The 26,833-nt window shown below is 36.2% G+C and overlaps 1 long non-coding RNA gene across 1 annotated transcript; it reads left to right on the top strand.

Moving 5' to 3' along the window:
* Positions 1 to 7,424: 7,424 nt before the first annotated feature.
* LOC141710914 (uncharacterized) lies at positions 7,425 to 9,342 on the top strand. The gene is made up of 4 exons (XR_012571133.1): positions 7,425 to 7,516; positions 7,737 to 7,889; positions 7,980 to 8,520; positions 8,939 to 9,342. It is a non-coding gene; the product is annotated as an uncharacterized LOC141710914 (long non-coding RNA).
* Positions 9,343 to 26,833: the final 17,491 nt, after the last annotated feature.

Below are 26,833 nucleotides of genomic sequence, written 5' to 3'. Positions count from 1 at the left end.
CAAATCAGCCACTGAGAAATATCATTCACAATCCCAAGGCAAGTGGGAGACTGATTAAGTGGGCAATAGAGTTGGGAGAGTTCGATCTCAAGTATAAGCCACGTACGGCCATAAAAGCCCAGACACTAGCTGACTTCGTGGTAGAATGTACCATACCCAACCAAGAAGTCGGGGGGCAGGAAAATACCATACCTCAAGACAAGGGAGTCGACAATGGGGACAAGGAGAAAGAATATTGGGTTCTCTATTTTGATGGAGCATCAAAAACAAATTCCAGTGGTGCAGGGTTGGTTTTGCAAAGCCCTAATGGATTCTTAATTGAGTATGCCATGAAGCTAGACTTCCCAACCACAAACAATGAGGCAGAGTATGAAGCCCTGATTGCTGGCCTTGGTCTAGCTGGGACACTTAGAGTCAAAAACTTAAAGGTCCGTGGAGACTCGAAGTTGATCATATCCCAGGTAAAGGGAGAATTTGAGGCAAGGGATGATACGATGGCTAAGTATGTTCGCCAAGTAAGGGCTGTGATGACCCAATTTAATGAATGCCATGTTGAACACATTCCAAGGGAAGAAAATGCTAAAGCAGATGCGCTATCAAAGTTTGCTTCATCTGAGATTGAAGAAAGTTCAGGAAGTGTGTACTTCCGTGTTTTGAAGACACGAAGCATAGATGTTAAGCTTGTGGCTCCCGTAGGCTTGGGGACGTCATGGATTGATCCCATCAAGGCTCACATTCAGACCGGTTGGTTGCCAAGCGATGCAATTGAGGCACGGAAGTTAACTGTTCGAGCACTAAGGTACTCTTTGATAGATGGGATTCTATATAAAAGATCTTTCGTGGTTCCTTACTTGAGGTGTCTCAGGCCCGATGAGGCACGCTTAGCTCTTGAGGAAGTGCATGGAGGTATTTGTGGGCAACACTTGGGGGGCAGGGCCTTGGCTCATAAGATAACTCATTTAGGCTTCTATTGGCCAGAAATGATGGCTGATGCCAAAGAATATGTAAAGAAGTGTGATCGCTGTCAGAAGCATGCACCAGTCGCCAGACAACCCCCCGAGATGCTGACCTCTATCAACTCACCTATTCCCTTTGCTATGTGGGGGATGGATATTCTAGGGCCTTTTCCTATGGCCACAGCACAAAGGAAGTTTCTGATTGTAGCCATTGATTATTTCACCAAGTGGATCGAAGCCAAACCTTTGGCCAAAATCACAACTAAGCAGGTTGCACAATTCCTGTGGGAAAATATTATGTGCCGATGTGGAATTCCCCGTATCCTCGTCACTGACAATGGAACACAATTCAACAACGAGGAATTCAAGAAGTATTACGAAGAAAATGAAGTTGAGTTACGGTTCACCTCTGTGGCTCACCCGCAAGCCAATGGGCAAGCGGAGGTAGCAAATCGGATAATCCTGGATGGACTAAAGAAGAGGATCGAAAAGTCAAGAAATAATTGGGTGGATGAGATACTTCCCATATTATGGGCCTATAGGACTACCTGTAGAGTCACGACAAATGCAACTCCTTTCATGTTGGCATATGGGGCAGAAGCAGTAGTTCCCGTGGAGATATCACATTCCTCTCCAAGGATTCAGGCTTTTGATGAAAAAGAAAATGAAGAAGGGCAGAAGTTAGCCCTGGATTTAATCGATGAAGTGCGAGATAAAGCACATGCAAAGATAGTAGAATATCAGAAAAAAGCTTCATTCTACTACAACCTAAGGGTTAAAGAGAGGTTTTTCAAACAAGGTGACCTAGTCTTGAGAAAAATAGAGGCTTCTGGTGTCGGACAGAAAGGAAAGCTTGCCCCAAATTGGGAAGGGCCGTATAGAGTTAAGAGCGTTCAGGGTAGAGGAACCTACAAGCTGGAGACTATGGATGGTTTTGAAGTCCCGAGAACCTGGCACGCATAAAACCTGAAGGTTTACTACGTGTAAGATGGTCGAAGTACGATTCTCACTTGTCATTATGACAAGTAGGTTTAAAAGCACCTTGAAGCTTTGTTTGCATAGTATTTTTATTTTTTAGCTATTATAGATCAGGGTCGAACCCATATTATGTAAGGTTTTGGAAAACCAGACTTGAAATTGAAGAGTTCGAAATTATTTCAACCTATGGATGTTTGAGTTGTGATAATACTTGTGTGGCCCATTAAGCCAAGTTTGAATATTAAAGTATCGGAAAAATGAAGGAGAGAATGCAAATAAGGAAAGTAGCATATAAAATATCCCCGGAGGGTAATAAGTTTTAATACAAACAAAAGTCCAGACATAATTTAAGGATAAAATTACAGAATAGAAAAACTACTCCTCCATGCGGGAGCCTTCATTCTCTTTCTCCTTATCAGCGCCTTCAGCGTCCTTCGCAGGAGAAGCGGGAGGAGAAGCAGTGTTAGGATCAAAGATGCGATCATCTGGCTGAGGGGAGTTGAATAGGGCGTTTATGCTGTCCTCCGACTCAGCCTGCTCGGGACTTATAAAGTCCTTAGGGTCGACTAAGCCCGGGTGCTTCTCAGAAACCGCCTTTACGGCCGCATCCCATCCCTGAGTAAACTGTAGGGAATAAAGACCATCATCATGAATCTCCATGAGATTCTTAAACTTGTCAGAATCCATGTAGTCATCAATGAGCTTATCCTTATCGCTCCTAAGTTTCACCAGCTCGGAATGAGCCTTAGCCAGCTCCTCTTTCTTCGTGTCCAGCTTCTTCTCCAGGACCTTGGCTCTCTCCTCCCACTTCTTCATCTCCTTCTCAAAATCATCAGAGTTACCCTTCCAGGATCTAGCCTGATGTAGGGCCGCCTGAAAATAGGTATTACTCTGCAAAGAAATATGTATGAGTTAGCTCAAATTCATTGGGATACAAGAAAAGTTGAAATTCACAAAAGGAAGAGAAGAAAAAAGAAAATTACCGCAGCTTGGGCTTGAGAACCCAGAAGCTCAATAGTCTCGATATCACTCCCCGTAACAATGTCAGTGAAATCGTGGGGAGTGATGGAATGGTACAACCAATCCTTGGCATGTTTGGTGGATCCAACCACCGTATCGCTCCTCCTGAAGCCCCAGTTAGGCCTGAAGGAATGTGCCTTAAGTGGAGGATCCACATCGTCTCCCAGCTCAACCACCGGGACGTGGGGCTTAAGGAAAGAAGGACCGTCAGGTTTGCTCCTGGGGTCCCTGTTTAACTTGGCCCTCTTCTGGCGGCCAGATTCCCCCTCCTTGGGCCTATTGACATTATTAATAGCCTCACAAGCTGAAAGGAAAAGTAGAAGGAATATTAAAATCCAGAAAATAGAAAAAGTGCGATTTAAGAGAAGGAAAAATAATTACGCAGGTATAAATTTACCCTTATCACTGGCCTGGGAGAGACCAACTTTCTTCAAGGAAAACTCCTCTAAAAGGGTCCAGGTGTCTGTTTTCCCATCATCTGAAATTAAGGCTTGGTAGGCCACCTCCTCCTCATCAGTTAATCTGATGCTACCAGGACTACCATCTGATACTTTGCAAAATGGCCTACGGAAGAGTGTGGCCCAATCACCCCCAGCCCAGGTCAGCCTGACAAACTCATCCCTCCATTTAGGGTTGTTCTCGACTATAGAGTTACTATCAAAGATATGGGGAATTTTGGGCCGTTGGCGAATTAAAACCCAGCCTGGCTGACTCATGGAACTATTATAGAATTGGAAAACTTTCCTAAAGACAGCTACGGAAAGAGGGAAGCTATTCCTGAGACAAAGGACCATAAAACAGATAATGTTCCTCCAGGCGTTAGGAGGGAGTTGACAAGGGTTGATTCGTACATCGGCTAGTAAACGAGGAATAAATTCATGGAATGGGAACCTAAGACCTGCGGTCAGGGCTCCTCGAAAAATGAACAGGGTATCCCCCTCCCAATTACAAGTCCTATCCCCAGGGGCGGCTGGAGTGATCCTAAGGTGGGGTGGAAGTCTGTACAAGGTGTTCATAGACTCTATCCTACCATCTAACTCATGAAAAGTGTTACCATGATTATACGAATCTAACTCAGATAGAGAAGGATATTCATCACCTCTCGAGTTAATCATATCAATGAGGGAAGTATATGGAGATTGAATTTGAATGTTTGTACCTCTTTTAGAGACATTCATCTTCTGCAAACGAGCCAGGTCACGGTCCGCCATTGATATGCTTCGGTTGAAGGCTTGAAACCCAGAAATACTTGAAAATGGTGGAGCTGCGGTGGCTTTGGTAGCCGGAAATCGCCTTCTCAAAGGGAGAACTCAAGAGAAAATTGTGAGAGAAAATGAGAAGTGGGAAGTGAAGTGAGGGTTCTCACTCCATACTACACTTATATAGGCGAAAAGCTCGGAATACGAGGCGTTTTTAGGCCCATTTAGCCAGGCCCAACCTAGAGGCCCATCTACAAGAAGTATCAGGAACAATCTAGAAGCTCCCGTGGAATTTAAAAAGTCAAAAATCGACCAGAACCTTAATATGGTTCGATCAGAGTCCTGATCGATGCAAAAGAGGATCCTGATCAATATCTTATTCGAACAGGAGGGAAGAAATCCCCTAAGATCGATCAGAGTCCTGATCGACACAGAAGAGAGTCCTGATCGATATCTTATTCGAACAGGAGGGAAGAAATCCCCTAAGATCGATCAGAGTCCTGATCGACACAGAAGAGAGTCCTGATCGATATCTTATTCGAACAGGAGGGAAGAAATCCCCTAAGATCGATCAGAGTCCTGATCGACACAGAAGAGAGTCTTGATCGATATCTTATTCGAACAGGAGGGAAGAAATCCCCTAAGATCGATCAGAGTCCTGATCGACGGAGAAGAGAGTCCTGATCGATATTCCATTCGATCAGAATGGTCGAGAGCCATTTAATTCGATCAGAGTCCTGATCGAAATCGATCAGGAATCCTGGTCGATTAAGCCCGTGTAGCAATCGACTAGGGTGTCACTTTGAAGGCCAATTCGGTCAGAATCCTGATCGAAATCGATCAGGAATCCTGTCGACCAGAGTGTAAGATCCTGAGCTAATTCGATCAGGATCCTGATCGATTTTGGCTGCATCCTGATCGATTTTGGCTGCATCCTGATCGATTTTGAATGCATTCTGATCGATTTTAAGCCAGAAAATTAAGGATAAGTCCCGGGAAATTAGGAAAAAATCCAGAAAATTAAGGATAAGTCCCGGGAAATTAGGGAAAAATCCAGAAAATTAAGGATAAGTCCCGGGAAATTAGGGAAAAATCCAGAAAATTAAGGATAAGTCCCGGAAAATTAGGGAAAAATCCAGAAAATTAAGGATAAGTCCCGGGAAATTAGGGAAAAATCCAGAAAATTAAGGATAAGTCCCGGGAAATTAGGGGAAAATCCAGAAAATTAAGGATAAGTCCCGGGAAATTAGGGAAAAATCCAGAAAATTAAGGATAAGACCCGGGAAATTAGGGAAAAATCCAGAAAATTAGGGAAAATCCCAGAAAATAAGAGAAAAATCCCAGAAAATTAGGGAAAATCCAGAAAATAAGGGAAAAATCCCGGAAATAAGGGAAAAATTCCTGGAAATTAAGATAATTCCTGAATAAAAGGAAAAATTCATTGTAAATGTGTAGGTCGCTCCACACTTTACGGAAAAACGAAACCCTGTAAGGGAACAAATAGACTTAACTTCTGCGAAACCTAATCAATGTTTCCCAAAAGTTGGGGGGCAAATGATAGGGATAAATAAATTATGATTGTATAATTAAATACTGCATTAATTGTACAAGCTGTGGGCTGCTAGGCCCAATAAAAAGATATATGACACTCAGACCAGAAAGGTTAAGCCTGATGGACCAGATCAGGCCTGATGGAATAAAAAAAGGCCCAAAAGCCCTAATTATTAATTAATTTCGTAATTAATTAATAAGGGAAAAATCAGCTATTGAGAAGAGTCCCGATAAGGATATAAATCCTTATAGATTAGCCTCAAGGGGACCTAAAAGGATAAAGAATCAGCTTCCTACTTCCTAGGACTTCTAAGTCTATCCTAATTCAGAGGCTTGTCCACCAAGTCTCCTATACCAAGTTCAATTCAAGGACTCCCACATCTATATAAGGGGCCTCACCCCACAAATCAGAACTACGTTTTTTGGCTTGATTCTCTAATTCATAGAGATACGTAGGCATCTCGTAAAGGCAGAATTAAGCTACGATACACGAGAGCAGCCATTAAAGGCCTTGAGCTCCCGAATCTTAGTAATAAATACAGCAAATAATAACCTTCGTTTTTTATCCACAACATCAGTGATATTAGCTATAATTATTAGTTATATTCAATTTTTTTTTTAAATTCAAATATATATTGTGAAAATAAATTATAATATTTAATAAAATATATTTAATGCTAATATTAGGACTTTTTTATATTTATGTCAATACTTTAAAGTAAACTTTATAAAATAAAAATAAATAATTATTAAAATTGATTGAAAATATAATAAAATATTTAAAAATAAATGGAAAAAATGATTAAGGAACATTACTACATATAAACAAAATATATATAAACAAAATATATGATGACTAAAACATATCTTTGATATTAGAATTTTTATAAATTTAGTTAATAATAAAATAACATTTTTTTCCTTAACATTACATAGTATTAACTATATGTTCTAAATTAAAATATAAATAGCGGATGTATACATATAATATAATTGTGATGAATATATATAGATAATTTTTATATTATAATACTATATAATATATATATATATATAGAGAGAGAGAGAGAGTTGGTTTTTGTGGGTAACAAGTTAACCTCGTAACCGGAGAAATAAATATTAGCCATCCGATTAGATACCAAATGGATGGTTGTGATTAGAAGTAAAAATCTAAAATTTAACGTTGATTTTTGCTGCAGAGGATATATTGGTAAAAATATAGATTATTTGTTTAACTTGATGTTTACACAGCTTGCATTTGCAGGTAAGACTGTTCCTATATAATTGGGATATACATCATCTAATTCTTTTAAAGTTCAAGTAGTACATAATAAGCGCCAATTCTTGAAAACGAAATAGTAATAATCCTATAAGCTGCTTCACAGTAGAACCAATTGGCATTCTAATTTTTTTTATCTATTATTAGAGACTAACAAATTGCATCCCAGCTTGATGGATGGAGGAAATAGTAAGGGTAGAAACCATTTTCTACTTTTGTATGTGTTATATAGATGAGTATATTGTGTATTTTATAATAGCATATATTTGATGAGTATATAGACAAGATATATAAATTTAAGATGTGTGTATTGTAATTATGAGTTTTGTGTTATATTGAAAATCGATTTGTGTAATTATCAATTTGATATGCATGTATTTTATTCTAATGTAATATGTTACATTGATCTGTGTACTGTATTGTGTTTTACTTATGGACAGATAATAAAAGAGCAGAACTCAAACAACCGGTTGTTATAAGTTTGGATTCGGATAGTGATGATAATATTTTTGAAGAATCAATTCATCAACAAGGTGAACCTATATTTTATAATATGTCATTGGCAATTGATCATTATAATGAAGACGAGAGTCTGTGATGTAACAAGGAAAATGATATCATGCTCTGTGAAACACCATTTAAAACTTTTACACAAGAGATTGACATATGTAAGAATATTTAATTTCTTTTTTGTTTTGTGTTAGTTCTTTGGTTAGCTAAGAATATTATACTTCTTGTATTAATCTAATGCAGATTATGTTCAAGAATGAATTCCACCGAAAAATGTGGATACTGTTATTGATTTATTAAGTGGTGGTGAAAAAGAGATTTTGGGATATAAAAAGAAAACTGCTATCGTGCTTAGTGCCACGTCAGTGCAAAGTGTTAGAAAGGAGACTTATAATGGTATTACTCCTGAATTTGATTTCTCTTGTGCATGTACTATGTCTTATGGCTAGTTAAGGTAAATAACATTTTTTATAAACTTTTTTGTAGGAAAATTACCTTCAGTCGGTGCTAATTTTTTAGATATACGAAGCACGAGCATAACAAAAACTCCTAAAAGTGTGTCTTGGGACATAATGTACCAGATTGCCGAAAAAGAGAATTGAAGGTTATTTCTGACTGTGATGATGATTTCATTATTAATCTTCATACCGAACAAGAAGAAATGAATTTTGGGAGGAGAAATAATGCCAAACTGGGAGTTAATCTCAAAAAAAGAGCTCAAGCGTACAAAAAAGATGATGAATTTACAATGTGCGCTTACAAAAAGCAATTCACAAGAACATCCAATGGTGAAGAACAATTACGGAAAAAGGGAGTCGGAGATCGAAGTCCAAATAAAGGAAAATGATGAGTTATTTTTATTAAAGTGTTTATTAGTTACACTTACTGAAGTACCAAGAGCACAAAATTTATAGTATGCATGTATTTGATGTAGGAAAACATAAGAGTAAAAGGTTGCAGCATGTTATGTTTAAAGCAAAACAAGACTAGGTGCAGAGCGGGGAAAACAAAAGAGAATATACGAAGGGTATGTATTGTGATAACAACTTTATTTTTTAATCAACCTGATACATTATGTAATCTAATTGGTATATTAAATATTTTGCTCTTACTTGACATATATGTAGAAGAATAAATTGTCATCAACAAAGAAGAATGGATCGAGCATGAAAAGGAATAAAAAAAATCAGGTTTAATGAGGAGTGGGTGCAAAGTATTTATGCAGAGGTTTAAGAAGCTGAATAACGATGGGTATATAGAGAAAAAAATTTATCGAAAAATATTTACAGATCTTATAAAGGGCCTGAGTGATGAAAAAAAATTTTGGGTAAAGGGGACAGGTTTTGGTCCACTGTTGAACTTCAATAGTAGTTATCGTCATTGACTTTGGTACAAAATAATTGAATCTTTTGATCATGTTTAATGCTCATTGAGCCTTAATGCAGGTCCCGTTAAAATTACTAATAAAGTGGTGAAAAAAGTATTTGGGCTACCAGAAGCAAGTAAGAGTATTAAGTTTTTTGGGAAAGGAGAAGTGTTTGAGTTATGGGCAGATCAGTTTAAGCCGAAACCTTACTATCATGTCACTGCCAAAATGGTGTGTGCCGAGATTAGAAAGTGTGCTGAAGTCACCCGCCTATTCAAGTTCAACTTTCTAGTTTTACTGGTAAATTTTTTAGTGGAGTCACATATAAATGGATTTGTGAATTATGATATACTTGGAATGTGTGTTGATTGGATGCATTCTCCCAATACAATTGGTGTGAACTGCTCATTAACAGTCTGAAATCTACTCATCATTGCTGGGTTATGAATCCTTCAAAACGTTATTTTGCTGAACCACTTTCTTTCCTAGGGGTATGTTGATATTAAATTTCAAATGTAGAATTTAAATGTAAGTTATTTATATAATAAAATTGTTTTTTCTTTGTTTATATGTGCAGTACCTATACGCGGATTGCCTGACAATGCCTGGAAAGCATAATCATAAACGGACTAGACCATTATACATCAGTTGGTCAGATAAGATGTTGTGGAAACTGGAGAAAACTTTTATAAAAGATAAGTGCTTTGGTTCAGGTGAAATAATCGAGTGGTCAAGCAATGACGAAGACAGATATGTAATATTATTATTTAAAAATAAAGTGTACAAATAACGTTAAGGAATTTTGTTTTCGCCATTAAATATTTCTTGATAATTTTGTAGGATGTGGTTGTAGATTCCGAAGAGGATACTGGAGAAAATAAATATGAGGATAGTAATTCTGGAAATCAGTTAAAAAAATTGAAATGGTACAAGAAGGACATGATGCAAATGAATCCGCAAAACAAGTTGTGAATTTGGATGGGATACATAAAAAGTCGGTGAATGATTCATTTGAAGGACTGTACAGATTAGTTGACGATGAGATAGGTATTGGAGAAGGAACAAACTTTGTTATAACAATCGGGTTTTTACGACTGTTTTGTGTCATATTATATGAATAATTATGTGATTATCATATCATAGATTATGATTGATCATAAAGTGTTAGCTGTTATGTGTTGTATATGTTTCATGTAGTTCATGGTAATTTTCAGATATTTTATTTTGTGTTAAATGGAGTTATATTAAAATTTATACTATCCCGGTTTCGTTTTAATAACCGATATTTCGTATATAATAATTGACCTTATTTTGCAGCATATGGCCTATACCATATTGATTTTCCGAACATCTAGTTAATCTAGAAAATGTTTCATTTCGTGAAAAATGATTTTTTCGGGCCACTATCGGGACGTCAAAGACCACAAAAATCATATTTTTATTTTCAAATATTCAATATTTTTGCACTTTTGGATTATTCGTAATTTTTGGAAATTTTTGACATAATTTTGTATTTATGGGATTAAAAATTATTCCTCGTTAATTATTAATTTTGGGCTAATTATTTATCTTAAATGATATAATTAGGTCTTAAATAATTTTGGGAGTATTATTTTTATAACTATAAATACAATTTATCTATTATTTAATTATAAAAAAAATCAGAAAAATAAATAAAAATCCGAAAATTCTCTAAAAATTGTTCTTGGTGTTCCTGAGAATGAAAACATGATTTCGCAATGATATGGAAAGCAAAGTAGGTCGTGTTTGTAGTAAAATTGAAGCTCTTGAAGAGTACAATCCAATTATATCATCAAAACTTATCTCAAGTTAGTAGATTTTAAAAGTCGATTTTAAGGTTCATAATTCGAATTATGAATTTTTGCTCTTGGTGTTATTGTTCATTTCAATGATTGGTATAACTTCCTTGCATCATTTTCAATCGATTCATGTATTTAATTGTAGCAAATGATTGCTGATACGCTGAAACTATGTTTTTGTTTCTTTTTGTTCATTTTGTTTTATTACGATTTTTATAGATTTTAGATGTTCTTGTTGCCGTTTTGATTGGTTTGAATAGATTACATGATTTTCGAGCTTCATTTTCATATATTAATCGTTGATTTTAGTTAGGTTTCCGGAAATATTGGATTTTCCGATTTGTTCATCGGCAAGCATGATGAAATTGATCGGAAAATGGGATGGGTGGATCAATTGAACTCGACGATGTTGTATTCGTGTTGCAGGATTGTTTCTGGACCATTTATGCTAAGAAATCGATTAATGGTAGTGTTTAGAGGCTAATCGGAGTTCGTCGGGGTATTTGAAGATCGCTAGCTGTTTTCTGGAAATTCTAGAATCCGGCGGCTGTTCTTCAAATTCCGGCGAGCTCTGCCGCCTGTGGATCCTGTGGGGAAGACAACCCTGTTTCCAAAACCTATTTCCGTAATTTTATTTTAATAATAATTTTAAAATCATTTTTTTATTATAAAAATGAATTTAAATTCAAAATTAATTTAGTTAATTATTTTAAATAATTAACTAAATCATTTTAATTCCATAAAATTATTTTCGTTATTATTTTCAAAATTCTAAATTTGATTTAATTATTTATAATTTATTTTAATTAATTATTTATAAATTTAATTAATTGATTAATTCATTTAAATAAATTAATTTTATCTATAAATAATTAAGTAAAATGTAATTATGTATAATTAAGCCAAATAATGATTTAAAAATCATTTCAAACTTTTAAAAATGATATAAAGGTATCTAAAATTCAATTAATATTATTATTAATTAAATTATTTTTATTTTATTCGTAATAAATAGACCGTTCGTCCGTTTAATACGAAACGAACGCGTCTAGACTTAGAAAAATATTCTACTTCTATTAAAAATATTTTCGAGACATAAAAATCTTTCGTTTCGAAAGGTCGCTTGATTTTGTAAACGGTTCTGAGTCATATAATTATCGAAAAGTCGTATTTCGACTTGATTTCAGTTTTAACACATCGAATCGAATGTTTTGACGAATTGAATCATATGTTACATGAAATATGTGATACATGCCTTATATGTTTACGTGTTATGTGAATTATGAGTCCACGTGTCTTTTAAAAGTTCTCTGATTAATTATGATCCTTATTTGTTATTATCGGTTGGGTAGACGATAAGGATAAACATATAATAAAAAATTTATATTGTCATTTAATTGAAATGGTATCTTTTATGATAGATAAACATAGATCGAGGCGTTCAAAGCTAGACATAAAGATTTAAAAGTAAAGCTTGTTTATATGAAATACCTGAGACAAGTAAATAGTGAGATATGTTAGGCACAAAGCATGCACTAATTAAATCACGCAAGTATACGCGTTCGCAAGTAATATAGAATGATTTCTAGTTTGTTCTCACAGAGACTCTAACTAATTATATTTAATTAACACTTACTCACCAATGTATGATTACTCTTCAATGTCAAGACAATAACAATTAAGGTTGATTTAACTAATATGAACTAATATTAACTACGAGAATTAAACACTTAAATTATCAATATTAAACACACATGAGATCATAACTTCATTACTACTTCATTCAATAGTTATTGTTATTACCCTTAGCATGTAATGGTGATGATATTAATCGAACAACACGAAACTGATAAACGCCAACTTTCGTTGTACGAATACCATTCTATCAAGCATCCATAATTAAGATAGAAGTTGAATAGACATCAATTATGTTGAGACCCTATATGTCTACAGAATTTGACAACATAACGATATAAGCACAAGTTATTCATTATGATTACACATGGCAAGTAAAACGGTTAGAGTTATCCACTAATCATGCATACAATACATGAACCTATACTAGCATGGCAAGTTCTAAATCTCAAGATTCACTGTCGCTTCCAAAGAGATTAATATGCTATCTTATATGTTCGCGACGCACATAAGACGAATAAGCACAGCCTATGCTAGATATCATACAATCACCACATACCAAGCTATTAAACAATTAACTAAAAAAATCCATAGTAAATCCGCTATGACCCCATGATCACGATCAGCCCATGATAGAACTCATCGTCACCATGGGTTCATATGAAAACATGATATGAACACAATGATATAAACTAATAAAAATACTTAATAAAAACAGAGTACGTCACAAGAGTATTAAGGTTAAAAAAAAACTAGCATCCACTGTTACAACGAATTAAAAGAATCACAAGATAAATGTATGCTTCCTCTTCTTCGTTGTTGCGTGCTAAAACGGTCTTCTTAATCTTCTCTCCTTGTTACTTGTTCCTTGCTTCTTTTGAAAATGTCTCCCAAATAGGTTTATATAAGAGTCCACAAGAAACAGCGCTGTCAGAAGTCCGATAGAACTCGAATTAGAAAATCCAGAATTAAAATTCCCGCACCCAGGCGGCCGCCTCCAATCTCCACGCGGGCGCCCCCTGGCAGGCGGTCGCCTGCTCCTTCCAGGCGGGCGCCTGCTACCTCTCTGGAAAAATAATATTTTTGCTTATGATTTTGCTAATTTCTTCGCACAACTCCCCGCAACTGATCCCAAGCACTTCCCTAGTCTTATTTTGATGAATTCTCCCTATATAAGTAAATTATACCCTGAAATGCAAAATCACTAGAAAAACACATCAAATACACAAAATACTTAATTTCAAGACGTCAATTCAAGCTGTTATAAGACGCTTTAAGTGGTATAAAATGCCACTTATCACACCCCCAAACTTAAATCGATGCTTGTCCTTAAGCAGCACAGACTCAAAAACAGAATAGAAACATGCATGAATGCAAACTACGTGAAATGCAGCGATTCCCCTCGCGATGACCTAACCAACCAACACATGACATATCAACAAATGCAATTAGGAGACTAAAGATCAATCAAATCACGCAAGCTAACATACAACTAGAAACGTGTTGTGTGCGAATGTTTAACAGATATGCTTCGAAACTAGATCAGTTACCATAACTCAATTATCCTCAAGGCAAACACAAGATTATACGAAGAATATATTCTAGGCATAAAATAACTTATAACACCTCAAGATCATTGGAGTTTATTACGGAATCATGCTTTTATTCAACACATAACAAATGCTTATTTCATCGTGCAATGAGTGAGGTCCACAAAAGATTTATGCAATGACATCCATTTAGCGAGCGTTAGGTTAGCGGATCCCATACTATAAAAGCCTTAGGTCACTAGGCAGAAAGTCCCCTAAGAACTTAATAACTCGAATACCAAAGAGCTCACTCATGATCAATTATGCATTACACCATATTTTTTTCTCTTTTTTTCTTTTTATTTTTATTTTTTTTCTATATTATTTTTTCCAATTTCTGAGCAAGTGCGTTTCGCTCCATCTTGCTCAACCCTAGACTACTCGTATACAATACGAGCCGGCTACTAACCATTTCACGCCTAGCCACAACTAGCAATGAATTCTAATTTTTACTTCAATTTTATCTTTTCGTGCCTTTTATCATTAAGAGTCTATCATACATTCTAAGCATAAGCAATAGATTAACCTCAAAAACCATCAAACCATGACAACAATCTAGTCCTTAAGCATACTCTAAGACTTAGTGAAATTACAAGTGTTTCTATCATGCATGCCAACCTGGCGAAATTCAACATCACTCTAACGCTATCACTACACTTGCATCAATATCACATATCAATCGATAAAGCAACACAAAAGGGATCATGGTATATGCACGAGCTATATGACATAATAAATAAAGCTATAAAAAAAATTATATATAAAAAAACTATATGGCAAAATATGCAACTATACTATCATGAAAATGCAACTACATGACACACACACAAATATGTTCCTTAACTACCACCCCCAAACTTAAAATCTTCACTGTCCCCAGTGAAGGTAATAGAAAGGAACACAGGGTATACCTACTCAGAAGAATCATCATCATCATCAACCTCAGAGGGTGGAGTGTGAGGAGGTGGATAAGCAGAATCCTCACCAAAAACGGGCCACTGGATGTCAGCTCCAAGGCCTCTAAAAGCAGTCCCAAGCGCTAGGGTGAGCTCCTGCGCAAACCTACTCTGCGACTCATACATCGCATCCATCCTCCTCGAAAGCCTCATGTACTAGACATCAGCGAATCCCGAACCATCTCCTCACCGTCCTCTGGAAGAACCTGCCTCCCCATGTGCTTGACTGGGCCTAGCCATGGTAGCACCAGCTGCTGGACATCCTCCTGGGAGGTGATATCCCAAACCATGTAACTCAGACTCTCCACCCGTCCACTCCTGCATCACATTCAACGTCGATGAATCAATAGGAGCGGCCGGTATCTATAGCTGCTCATAAGAAGGCCAGTGGACTCCAACAGCCTTGCACAACTTTGTGACAATAGAGGCATATGGAATATTGTACTATGACTTCCCCCTCAAAAACTTCAAAATCCCTTGGTAGATAAATTGTAATATCCGGGATATAACGTGTAATTATTTTTACTATTAAATAATTAATATGTGTGTTCAGTATCTATTCTGTGAGTTAATTGTTAAGTGATATATGTACTTGAATATTCAAAAATAATGTTAATTGAGTATTTTATTTTTATATGTCCCAAATAAAATATAGATAATTGTTATATCTTCCTAATTATTTTTGTGTTGATTTATAGATTTATAAGAATCATATGAAATTTTTAAAATCTTTTTCCGGGTAATTAAAATCTATTTTATAAAAACGGGAACCAACCGACGTCAACCGTTGTTACGTTTTTGGAACCCGAAACTCTACCGAGAACTCCTTCCTAACCTAATTGTAATATTCCGAGCATTTTTCATGTTTCGACTTTTTCGATCCGGCGTACGGTTTGTCCTGCGTGGGTCCCGGCACAACATTTTCGATACAATATTCGTTTCGGTAAATTAATAAAACCCGTATTTTCGATAAACGGGAGCTTTTTATTAAACTATCCCAATTATCACTTCGTAGTACGTGTAACTGGGTGCTGAGACCAAGACCGCAGTACAAATTGTACTGATTGGGATAACTATCCCGAAAACCGATACCGTTTGGATCAGTTTTTATAAATAAACGTACCATTTTATATCCGGAATGATCCAACGGGATACTAATTTTCCGTAATTATAAATAGCCTTTTACCGTATTTTATTTCGTATCAAAATCATTTGCAGACAGATAAATATATAATTTTACAGAGAAAAATCATATATTCATAAACCTTTCTGAGAATCAAACCAACTTTTGAAGGTGTTAGTGATCTTTGTTTGAAAAGCTCGAGTACTGGATTTGAAGGTCTTGAGAAGCTCTATCAGAATCTGTAACCCATACACCTGCAGAATCAAAGGTTGAATTTCTAAAAATTTAATTATTTTCGAATTTATTTTATTAAAAATATGAATTTTTGTTCGGATGATTGTTTGTATGATTTGATGATTGCATGTTGTAGAGCTTGTTTTCCTGATGATTTTCATGTGTCATACGTCTGATTTGGAGTTCAATAACATGTTCAAATTTGAGTTTGATTTTCGAATTTTAAAATTAGGGTTTATAACCAGTATGAATGTTCTTAATTGAAATTTGGGGGTTTCTTATTCTGTGATAGATTGATGTTGTGATATAGTGGATTGTGTTCTCTGTGGAATTAGCAATCCAGTCGTATAAGTTTCATGAACCAACGAAGTCTGTAGAGAAAGGAGTTGTGTTTTGAAGTTTTCCGATGTTCGCCGGAAACTGGAAAATTTCACGGCCAAATTCCGGCCAAATCAGGGATTGTTAGGTTGTTTTGATTGCATGGTTGTGTTCCTGGTGTTGTGTAGAAGTGATCTGGAGCTTGTGGCAAGGTGAGGAGGTCGGGATCGTGTTCTCCGGCCACCCCTGTGTTTTCCGGCGACTGGACTGTAAAAATTGCAGTTTGGTCCCTGAAGTTTTGGGGACGATGCAGTTTGGTCCCTGTAGTTTTCAGACTTTGCAAAAATAGGATTCCTGTTTTAAAAATGTTTAAAAATCATATTTCCCATTTATTTTTATTATAAAAATTCGTTTTTAATTTCTGAAAATTCTAAAAATTATTATTTTAATTCCGAAAATTATTTTTAATTCACAAATAAATCTGAATTAATTATTTAATTAATTTCAGTTAATTTTTAATTGATTAATTAGTCAATTAATTCGAAAATTAATTGATTTAATTAATTATTAATTGATTTTTAATTAATTATTTAATTAGATTTAATTATTAAAAATGATTTAAAAATTCTGAAAAATAGTTTAGAGCTTTAAAATATTATTCTAAATTATTTTCAAGGCTCGATAATTATTCTAAAATTGTTTCGGAGCCAGAATTGGCCAGCCGAACCCTGTTTATTAACTTGAAATTTGATCCAACGACCCGTTTTAATTCCGAAAAATGTTTTAAAAATTATTTTAAATACCCGAAAGCACATTTATGACCTAAGACTTCTTTATAAATGATATGTCATTGATTACGTGATGTATTATGTGTTATATGTGACATGTGGTTTGACTATCGGTCTATATATGCGGTGTATACTTCGTTATTGCGTAGATTTCAATCCGTTAATCGGATTTGGGTAAAACGAAGGGTAGATAAAAGAGTGCGTTGAATAGAATCTTGTGAGTTGATGATTGATAGATGCTTATGATATGTGAGCAGAAGAGGCAAGGCGTAGAAAAGGGAAACAGATAGTTGAGGAGTAAGACGATTGTGATTGGAAGCGAGTACAGAGTAGTAAGCTAATTCCAGGCAAGTGTTCTGAACTTTCTCGAGATATTGAAATTCTTGATAGTCTTGTTGACATTGCAAGTGCTTTGAAGCACAGAAACCTAAACCCTGATTTCAGTTATTGTTCTTGAGCTATGAACCATATTCTTTCTAAGCCATTGATTATTATAAACCCAAACTTGAACCTCAAGTATACGATACTATTCCATAAATACATGCAAACAAAATCCCAAACACTGAACTGAATTACTTATACATTCAACCATTGTATCCTATGCTTTGAGAGCTCAAATCTTTGAAACCCTGAAATATTGATTCTTTTGTTATCCAATTCTTTCAGTTCCCAGCATTCAAGCTTGTAAACTACTTTATTGATCCTTACAAAGATTGAAACCCTTTCATTGTTAAACAGTCATTGTTGTTAATGATTCTGGTTATTGTTTATTATTGCATATTCTGTTATTATGTTAGAATTGGATTGTTTTTTTATAAAATTGTGGACCAGATTCGTGGTCAGACCATATAATGGTCAAGTTAGGCGAATGTGTGCCTTGAATCCAGTAGTTAGAGCAATGCTGTGTGCCTTGCTCGGGGTTAGTGCGTGACTGATCAGCAGCCTAACCTTGGTTTTTAAATTAAAAGTATATTATCCAATTCTAAATCATAATCCATTGTTCACTTGATATCATAAATATATTCACCTGATGATCATTATTCTCAGTTTTGTTATTGTGACTTGCTGAGCTAGTTAGCTCATTTGTGCGATGTTGTTTATATTCTTTCCAGTTAAAAAGGAACCAGTTGGTAAAGAGGATCCCCAGTCCAGCGCGAGAGCTAGGGGTTCAGGTTGAGAAAGCTGAACTAGTAGACTTCTTTTGGGATAATTTATGTTTGTAAAAGTTTGTAATAATGTTTAATACTCAGTGTGAGTTGAAATAGTTGGGATTTGAACGGTTTGTAATATATTAGTGTGTTGGCTTGTGTGCATACTTTAACCTGTCGCGGTCCGTGGTGGTGGATAAGTAGGGTCACTGCATATAATTATTATTATCTTTATTATTGTTATAAGCAGGTTATAATTAAGGTGTGTGTGTGGACCCCAAACTTCTGACCCGGGTTTGGAGGGCGCCACAGGTTGGTATCAGAGCTACAGGTTATAAGTCACTGACACAAGCCTAGGTTAACGGGAATGGGTAGAGGGTTAAGATTAGAAGTAAGGCATAGGATGAGAGAACGTTGAGAGGTTGAGTGCTTCGGTATATCAGGTATTAGTATAGTTTGCGTTATGGAACGAGATTCTTATATTACGATATGATTTCAGATAGCAGAGATGGCCGACTCTTTTATTCCTGTATCAGCTGATCATTCAGAGCCTTCAGTTGGAGTGCCGTTTTCGGATCCACGTCCTGTTGTTCCACCAACATTGGCTATTCTACCTCCACCGGTGTTGCAGCCCGTACCACTGCAGGCTATTCCACCTCCAGGTGTGAGGCCACCTATCAGAGGACCCCCACCAGCTGATTCAGATTCCACTAGGCATTCAGTAGCGAGTGCCCCATTCCAGTCTACATTGCCCCCAGTTCCTTATTACCGATATGAGGCTCTTCTGTTGGAGCGTGATTCCTTGTTGGCCCAGATCAGAGAGTTACAGCATATCATCAGGACTACAGATGTTGATCGTGGTGTGAGGGAGCTTCGAGAGGAGATTCATGTGACACGGAGGGTTCTTGAGGCTAGGCTACATGGAGCTACACTACCTGGCAGAGGCCCTGATGCACTGATGGGCTGGGCGACTGAGGTGATGGAGGACTTTGAGAGGCTGGCAGGACCAGAGTTTCCTTGGAGCTGAGTCAGGGATTCAGAGATGGAGATGCTGAGAAGTGTTGTTATGGTTATGTAGTATGTACAGTGGTGTGTAGTGTGTATCAGTTGACTTTTGAGTTGTATTTATAGACTAGCTATGCTGACTAGTGAGTAGGTTGTTGTACCCTTTTTGCTTTTACTTTCGAAGCGTCTTTACGCTTGTACTACCCTAAAACTTTTGATCTATATATATCAGTACCTTTTTCCTTTCCAGCACTGTCATTTATTTTATTGCACCAGTCATACCCTGTGATACCATGTACCCCGTTTTCCATAACTGTTTATATTCTGTAAAGAAGCATGCAATTTACTTAGTTACAACTGTTTTCAAAAAGAGATATTCCTGTTTTACAAAACTTTTCTTTTATGCAAATATTTGATTCAAAAGCTAAATAAATTGATTGATTCTTTACAGAAAATGCCTCCTAAAAGAAATACCCGCACCAACACCCGAAATGAAGAAACCAACAACAACAATCAAGATGATACAAACCCGAATGTGAACCCAGGACCTATGGACCCAGCAGTAGCCCAGATTCTTCAAATCTTGGCTCAACAAACAGTTCACCTAGCACAACAACAACAAAGACAGACCAATCCCCAGGTAACCTTCAAAACTTTTCAGGCAATAAACCCACCAGAATTCAAGGGTTCCTTAGAGCCAATTGAAGCAAATGTTTGGTTAAAGGAAATAGAGAAGGCATTTGCCTTAGTGAAAGTGAAGGAGGAACAGAAGGTTGAGTTTGCAAGTTACTATCTGAAGAATGAAGCCACCTATTGGTGGGAGATGGTGAAGACATTGGAAGGTACGGATGTTATTACTTGGGAAAGGTTCAAGGAATTGTTTCTAGAAAAGTATTTTCCTCAGTTTGTTCAGGATCAAATGGAGCTGAAGTTTTTAGAGTTAAAACAAGGGAATATGTCGGTAACAGATTATGAGGGGAAATTTGAGGAATTGTCAAGGTATGTGCCGTCGTATGTTGATACTGATAGAAAGAAAGCTAAGAGATTCCAGCAAGGCTTGAAACCATGGATCAGGGGAAAGGTAGCTATTTTTGAATTAGAGACTTATGCAGGAGTAGTACAGAAGGCTATGATCGCACAGACAGAGAGTGAGATGTTCCAGAAAGATAAGGAAAGCAAGAAAAGGAAAGTTGAGGGAAGTGAGGGTCAGTCACAAACAGGGAAGTTTCCAAATTTTAAGAAGGGCAAGTTTCAGCCAGGGAGAAATTTTAATTTCAGAAGACAAAATGCAGGAGACGGAGGACAAGGCAATCGTCCAGCTAATGTAAATCAGCCGAATCAGTTGAGATTAACTTTTCCAGATTGTCAAGTTTGTGGAAAGAAGCATGGAGGAGTTTGTAACAAGTTGAATGTGGTATGTTTTAAATGCAACCAGAAAGGGCACTATTCAAGGGAGTGCCGAAATCAGCCAGCAAATAAGGATCAGCCTATCCGGAATCCAGCAGTGAAGGTTCCAGTCATTGGATTTACATGCTTTAAATGTGGGAAGCCAGGACATATGGCCAGGGATTGCAAGACACCAGCCCCAGCCAGTAATGCATTGAGGATTATGGGATCTACCCCAACAGTGAATGAGACTCCAAGGGCTAGAGTTTTTGACATGTCGGTGAAAGATGCGATCCAGGATACGGATGTCGTGGCAGGTACGCTTAATGTGAATTCTTTATGTGCCAAAGTGTTAATAGATTCGGGAGCAACTCGATCATTTGTTTCACAAGACTTTGTTAGTAAATTAAATTGTCCAGTGGAATGCTTAAATGAAATAATGACTATGGAATTAGTAAATCAAGAACGTGTAACTGTGAACCAAGTTTGTGGAAATTGTGAGGTTGAGATTTCTGGTAGTAAGTTTTGTGTAGATTTGATACCATTTAAGTTAGGAGAATTTGATGTAATATTAGGGATGGATTGGTTATCTAAGCATGATGCTCAGATAGATTGTCGGAATAAGAAAGTAATGGTGAAAATGCCAAACGAAAGAATAGTAACGTTCAAAGGTCAGAAACAAGTAAAGAAGTTCTTAACAATGATTCAAGCCAAGAAATTATTACGGCAAGGATGTGAGCATTTCGTAGCATATGTAATCGACAGGAGTCAGGAGCCAGCAAAACTTGAAGATATTCCAGTAGTGAATGAATTTCCAGACGTATTTCCCGACGAATTACCAGGACTTCCTCCAGATAGAGAAATTGAATTTGCGATCGACTTAGAACCTGGAACAGAACCGGTGTCCAAAGCCCCATACAGAATGGCGCCTGTTGAGATGAAGGAGCTAGCAAGGCAATTGCAAGAATTGTTAGAGAAAGGAGTAATTAGACCTAGCGTATCCCCGTGGGGAGCCCCGGTATTATTTGTCAAGAAGAAAGATGGAAGCATGAAACTGTGCATTGACTATAGGGAGCTCAATAAGCTGACAATCAAGAACAAGTATCCGTTATTCAGAATCGATGATTTGTTTGACCAATTGAAGGGAGCCAAGTATTTCTCCAAAATTGATTTAAGATCGGGATATCATCAACTAAAGATCAAGCCACAAGATATACCAAAGACAGCTTTCAGAACAAGGTATGGACATTATGAATTTCTAGTGATGTCTTTTGGATTGACCAACGCCCCAGCAGCGTTTATGGATCTGATGAATAGAATTTTCAAAGAGTATTTGGATAAGTTTGTTATTGTGTTTATAGACGATATTTTAATCTATTCCAAGACGAAAGAAGATCATGCGGAACATGTGAGAACGGCTTTGGAGATTTTAAGGAAGAAGAAGTTATATGCTAAACTATCAAAGTGTGAGTTTTGGTTACAGGAAGTTCAGTTCTTAGGACACATAGTCAGTAATGAAGGGATCAAAGTGGACCCGGCAAAGATCGAAGCAATTACGAATTGGGAGAGACCGAGAACACCCACTGAGGTAAGAAGTTTCCTAGGATTAGCAGGATATTATCGTCGATTTGTTCAGAATTTCTCAAGGATTGCCACATCATTAACAAAGCTTACACGAAAGAATGAAAAGTTTATATGGAACGACAAGTGCGAAGGAAGTTTTCAAGAATTGAAGCAGAGATTAATCACGGCACCTGTTTTATCACTTCCAGACGATCAAGGGAATTTCGTAATTTATAGCGATGCTTCTCATAAGGGACTATGATGTGTTCTTATGCAGCATGACAAGGTGATTGCTTATGCGTCAAGATAATTAAAACCACACGAACAGAAATACCCTACTCATGACTTGGAGCTAGCAGCTATAGTTTTTGCTTTGAAAATTTGGAGACATTATTTATATGGAGAAAAGTGTGAGATTTTCACGGATCACAAAAGTTTGAAATATATATTTACCCAGAAGGAACTTAATATGAGGCAAAGGAGATGGTTAGAGTTGATCAAGGATTATGATTGCTCGATTAATTATCATCCCGGTAAGGCGAACGTTGTAGCAGATGCGTTAAGTCGGAAGGAAAGGTTAAATGTGTTATCTGTACCTGAAGAAATATATAAAGAATTTCAGAAATTAGAATTGGAGGTTAAAATTTGCAAGCCTGAAGAAGCAAAAGTATACAGTATGATTTTCCACCCGGAGTTATTGGAGAAAATAAAGAAATGCCAGAAAGAGGTAATGGATCAAGATATAAATAGTTTGGTAGGTGAGGAATTATGCACGCAACAAGATGATCAAGGTATTCTTAGGTTTTCTTCAAGAGTTTGGATTCCACCAGTGACGGAGTTAAAGAATGAAATTTTACAAGAGGCACATAGTTCAAGATATTCCATCCATCCAGGGAGTACCAAAATGTACAGAGATCTGAAGAAGAATTATTGGTGGCCAAATATGAAGAGGGAAATTGCGGAATGGGTTAGCAAATGTTATACCTGTCAGAGAGTTAAAGCGGAGCATCAGAGACCAAGCGGATTGCTACAGCCATTGGAGATTCCAGAATGGAAGTGGGAACATATTACCATGGATTTCATAGTTGGATTACCAAGGACAAGGGCTAATCATGATGCCATTTGGGTTATAGTGGATAGACTTACCAAGTCAGCTCATTTTCTGCCTATAAATGAAAGATTTTCGCTCGACAAGCTAGTCCATATGTACCTAAAAGAAATTGTAGTTCGTCATGGAGTTCCAGTGTCTATCGTATCTGATCGAGATCCAAGGTTTAATTCAAGATTTTGGAAGAGTTTTCAAGAATGTTTGGGAACAAAATTGAAGATGAGTACGGCCTATCACCCGCAGACGGACGGCCAAAGTGAAAGAACAATCCAGACAATCGAGAACATGCTACGTGTTTGTGCTATTGATTTCAAAGGAAGTTGGGACGAGCATTTACCCCTGGTAGAATTTGCTTATAACAACAGTTATCACGCCAGCATGGGGATGCCACCTTATGAAGCCCTTTATGGACGCAAATGTAGATCTCCATTATATTGGGACGAAGTAGGAGAACGCAAAATACTCGGACCTGAATTGGTGCAGCAGACAAAGGAAGTTGTTGAACTTATCCAGAAAAGATTAATAGCCGCACAAAATCGTCAGAGGAAATATGCAGAGCAGTCAAGGAAAGACATGGAATTTGAAGAAGGGAGCTTGGTATTATTGAAAGTATCACCGTGGAAAGGACTAACGAGGTTTGGGAAGAAAGGGAAGCTAAGCCCAAGATATGTCGGACCTTTTGAGATCCTAAAGAGCGTTGGCAAAGTCGCTTACGAATTGGCGTTACCTCCGCACATGGAGCACATTCACAATGTTTTTCATGTATCGATGCTCAAGAAATATAATCCAGACTCCAGGCATGTAATAGAATATGAGCCAATAGAGCTTCAGGCAGACTTATCATATGTAGAGAATCCAATAGAGATTTTAGAGGAAAGAGAGAAAATATTGAGAAATAAAGTGATAAAGTTAGTAAGAGTATTGTGGAGAAACCTAAAGGTTGAAGAGTCAACCTAGGAGTTAGAAAGTGATATGAGAGAAAAGTACCCTCATTTGTTTTCTTAGGAGATTCTGAGGACAGAATCCTTTTAAGGGGGGAAGGATGTAATATCCGGGATATAACGTGTAATTATTTTTACTATTAAATAATTAATATGTGTGTTCAGTATCTATTCTGTGAGTTAATTGTTAAGTGATATATGTACTTGAATATTCAAAAATAATGTTAATTGAGTATTTTATTTTTATATGTCCCAAATAAAATATAGATAATTGTTATATCTTCCTAATTATTTTTGTGTTGATTTATAGATTTATAAGAATCATATGAAATTTTTAAAATCTTTTTCCGGGTAATTAAAATCTATTTTATAAAAACGGGAACCAACCGACGTCAACCGTTGTTACGTTTTTGGAACCCGAAACTCTACCGAGAACTCCTTCCTAACCTAATTGTAATATTCCGAGCATTTTCCATGTTTCGACTTTTTCGATCCGGCGTACGGTTTGTCCTGCGTGGGTCCCGGCACAACATTTTCGATACAATATTCGTTTCGGTAAATTAATAAAACCCGTATTTTCGATAAACGGGAGCTTTTTATTAAACTATCCCAATTATCACTTCGTAGTACGTGTAACTGGGTGCTGAGACCAAGACCGCAGTACAAATTGTACTGATTGGGATACCTATCCCGAAAACCGATACCGTTTGGATCAGTTTTTATAAATAAACGTACCATTTTATATCCGGAATGATCCAACGGGATACTAATTTTCCGTAATTATAAATAGCCTTTTACCGTATTTTATTTCGTATCAAAATCATTTGCAGACAGATAAATATATAATTTTACAGAGAAAAATCATATATTCATAAACCTTTCTGAGAATCAAACCAACTTTTGAAGGTGTTAGTGATCTTTGTTTGAAAAGCTCGAGTACTGGATTTGAAGGTCTTGAGAAGCTCTATCAGAATCTGTAACCCATACACCTGCAGAATCAAAGGTTGAATTTCTAAAAATTTAATTATTTTCGAATTTATTTTATTAAAAATATGAATTTTTGTTCGGATGATTGTTTGTATGATTTGATGATTGCATGTTGTAGAGCTTGTTTTCCTGATGATTTTCATATGTCATACGTCTGATTTGGAGTTCAATAACATGTTCAAATTTGAGTTTGATTTTCGAATTTTAAAATTAGGGTTTATAACCAATATGAATGTTCTTAATTGAAATTTGGGGGTTTCTTATTCTGTGATAGATTGATGTTGTGATATAGTGGATTGTGTTCTCTGTGGAATTAGCAATCCAGTCGTATAAGTTTCATGAACCAACGAAGTCTGTAGAGAAAGGAGTTGTGTTTTGAAGTTTTCCGATGTTCGCCGGAAACTGGAAAATTTCACGGCCAAATTCCGGCCAAATCAGGGATTGTTAGGTTGTTTTGATTGCATGGTTGTGTTCCTGGTGTTGTGTAGAAGTGATCTGGAGCTTGTGGCAAGGTGAGGAGGTCGGGATCGTGTTCTCCGGCCACCCCTGTGTTTTCCGGCGACTGGACTGTAAAAATTGCAGTTTGGTCCCTGAAGTTTTGGGGACGATGCAGTTTGGTCCCTATAGTTTTCAGACTTTGCAAAAATAGGATTCCTGTTTTAAAAATATTTAAAAATCATATTTCCCATTTATTTTTATTATAAAAATTCGTTTTTAATTTCTGAAAATTCTAAAAATTATTATTTTAATTCCGAAAATTATTTTTAATTCACAAATAAATCTGAATTAATTATTTAATTAATTTCAGTTAATTTTTAATTGATTAATTAGTCAATTAATTCGAAAATTAATTGATTAATTAATTTAATTAATTATTAATTGATTTTTAATTAATTATTTAATTAGATTTAATTATTAAAAATGATTTAAAAATTCTGAAAAATAGTTTAGAGCTTTAAAATATTATTCTAAATTATTTTCAAGGCTCGATAATTATTCTAAAATTGTTTCGGAGCCAGAATTGGCCAGCCGAACCCTGTTTATTAACTTGAAATTTGATCCAACGACCCGTTTTAATTCCGAAAAATGTTTTAAAAATTATTTTAAATACCCGAAAGCACATTTATGACCTAAGACTTCTTTATAAATGATATGTCATTGATTACGTGATGTATTATGTGTTATATGTGACATGTGGTTTGACTATCGGTCTATATATGCGGTGTATACTTCGTTATTGCGTAGATTTCAATCCGTTAATCGGATTTGGGTAAAACGAAGGGTAGATAAAAGAGTGCGTTGAATAGAATCTTGTGAGTTGATGATTGATAGATGCTTATGATATGTGAGCAGAAGAGGCAAGGCGTAGAAAA

Source organism: Apium graveolens, chromosome 3, assembly GCF_009905375.1.
Source record: "Apium graveolens cultivar Ventura chromosome 3, ASM990537v1, whole genome shotgun sequence".
Taxonomy (NCBI): Eukaryota; Viridiplantae; Streptophyta; class Magnoliopsida; order Apiales; family Apiaceae; genus Apium; species Apium graveolens.
This window is presented reverse-complemented; position numbering and strand designations above follow the sequence as displayed.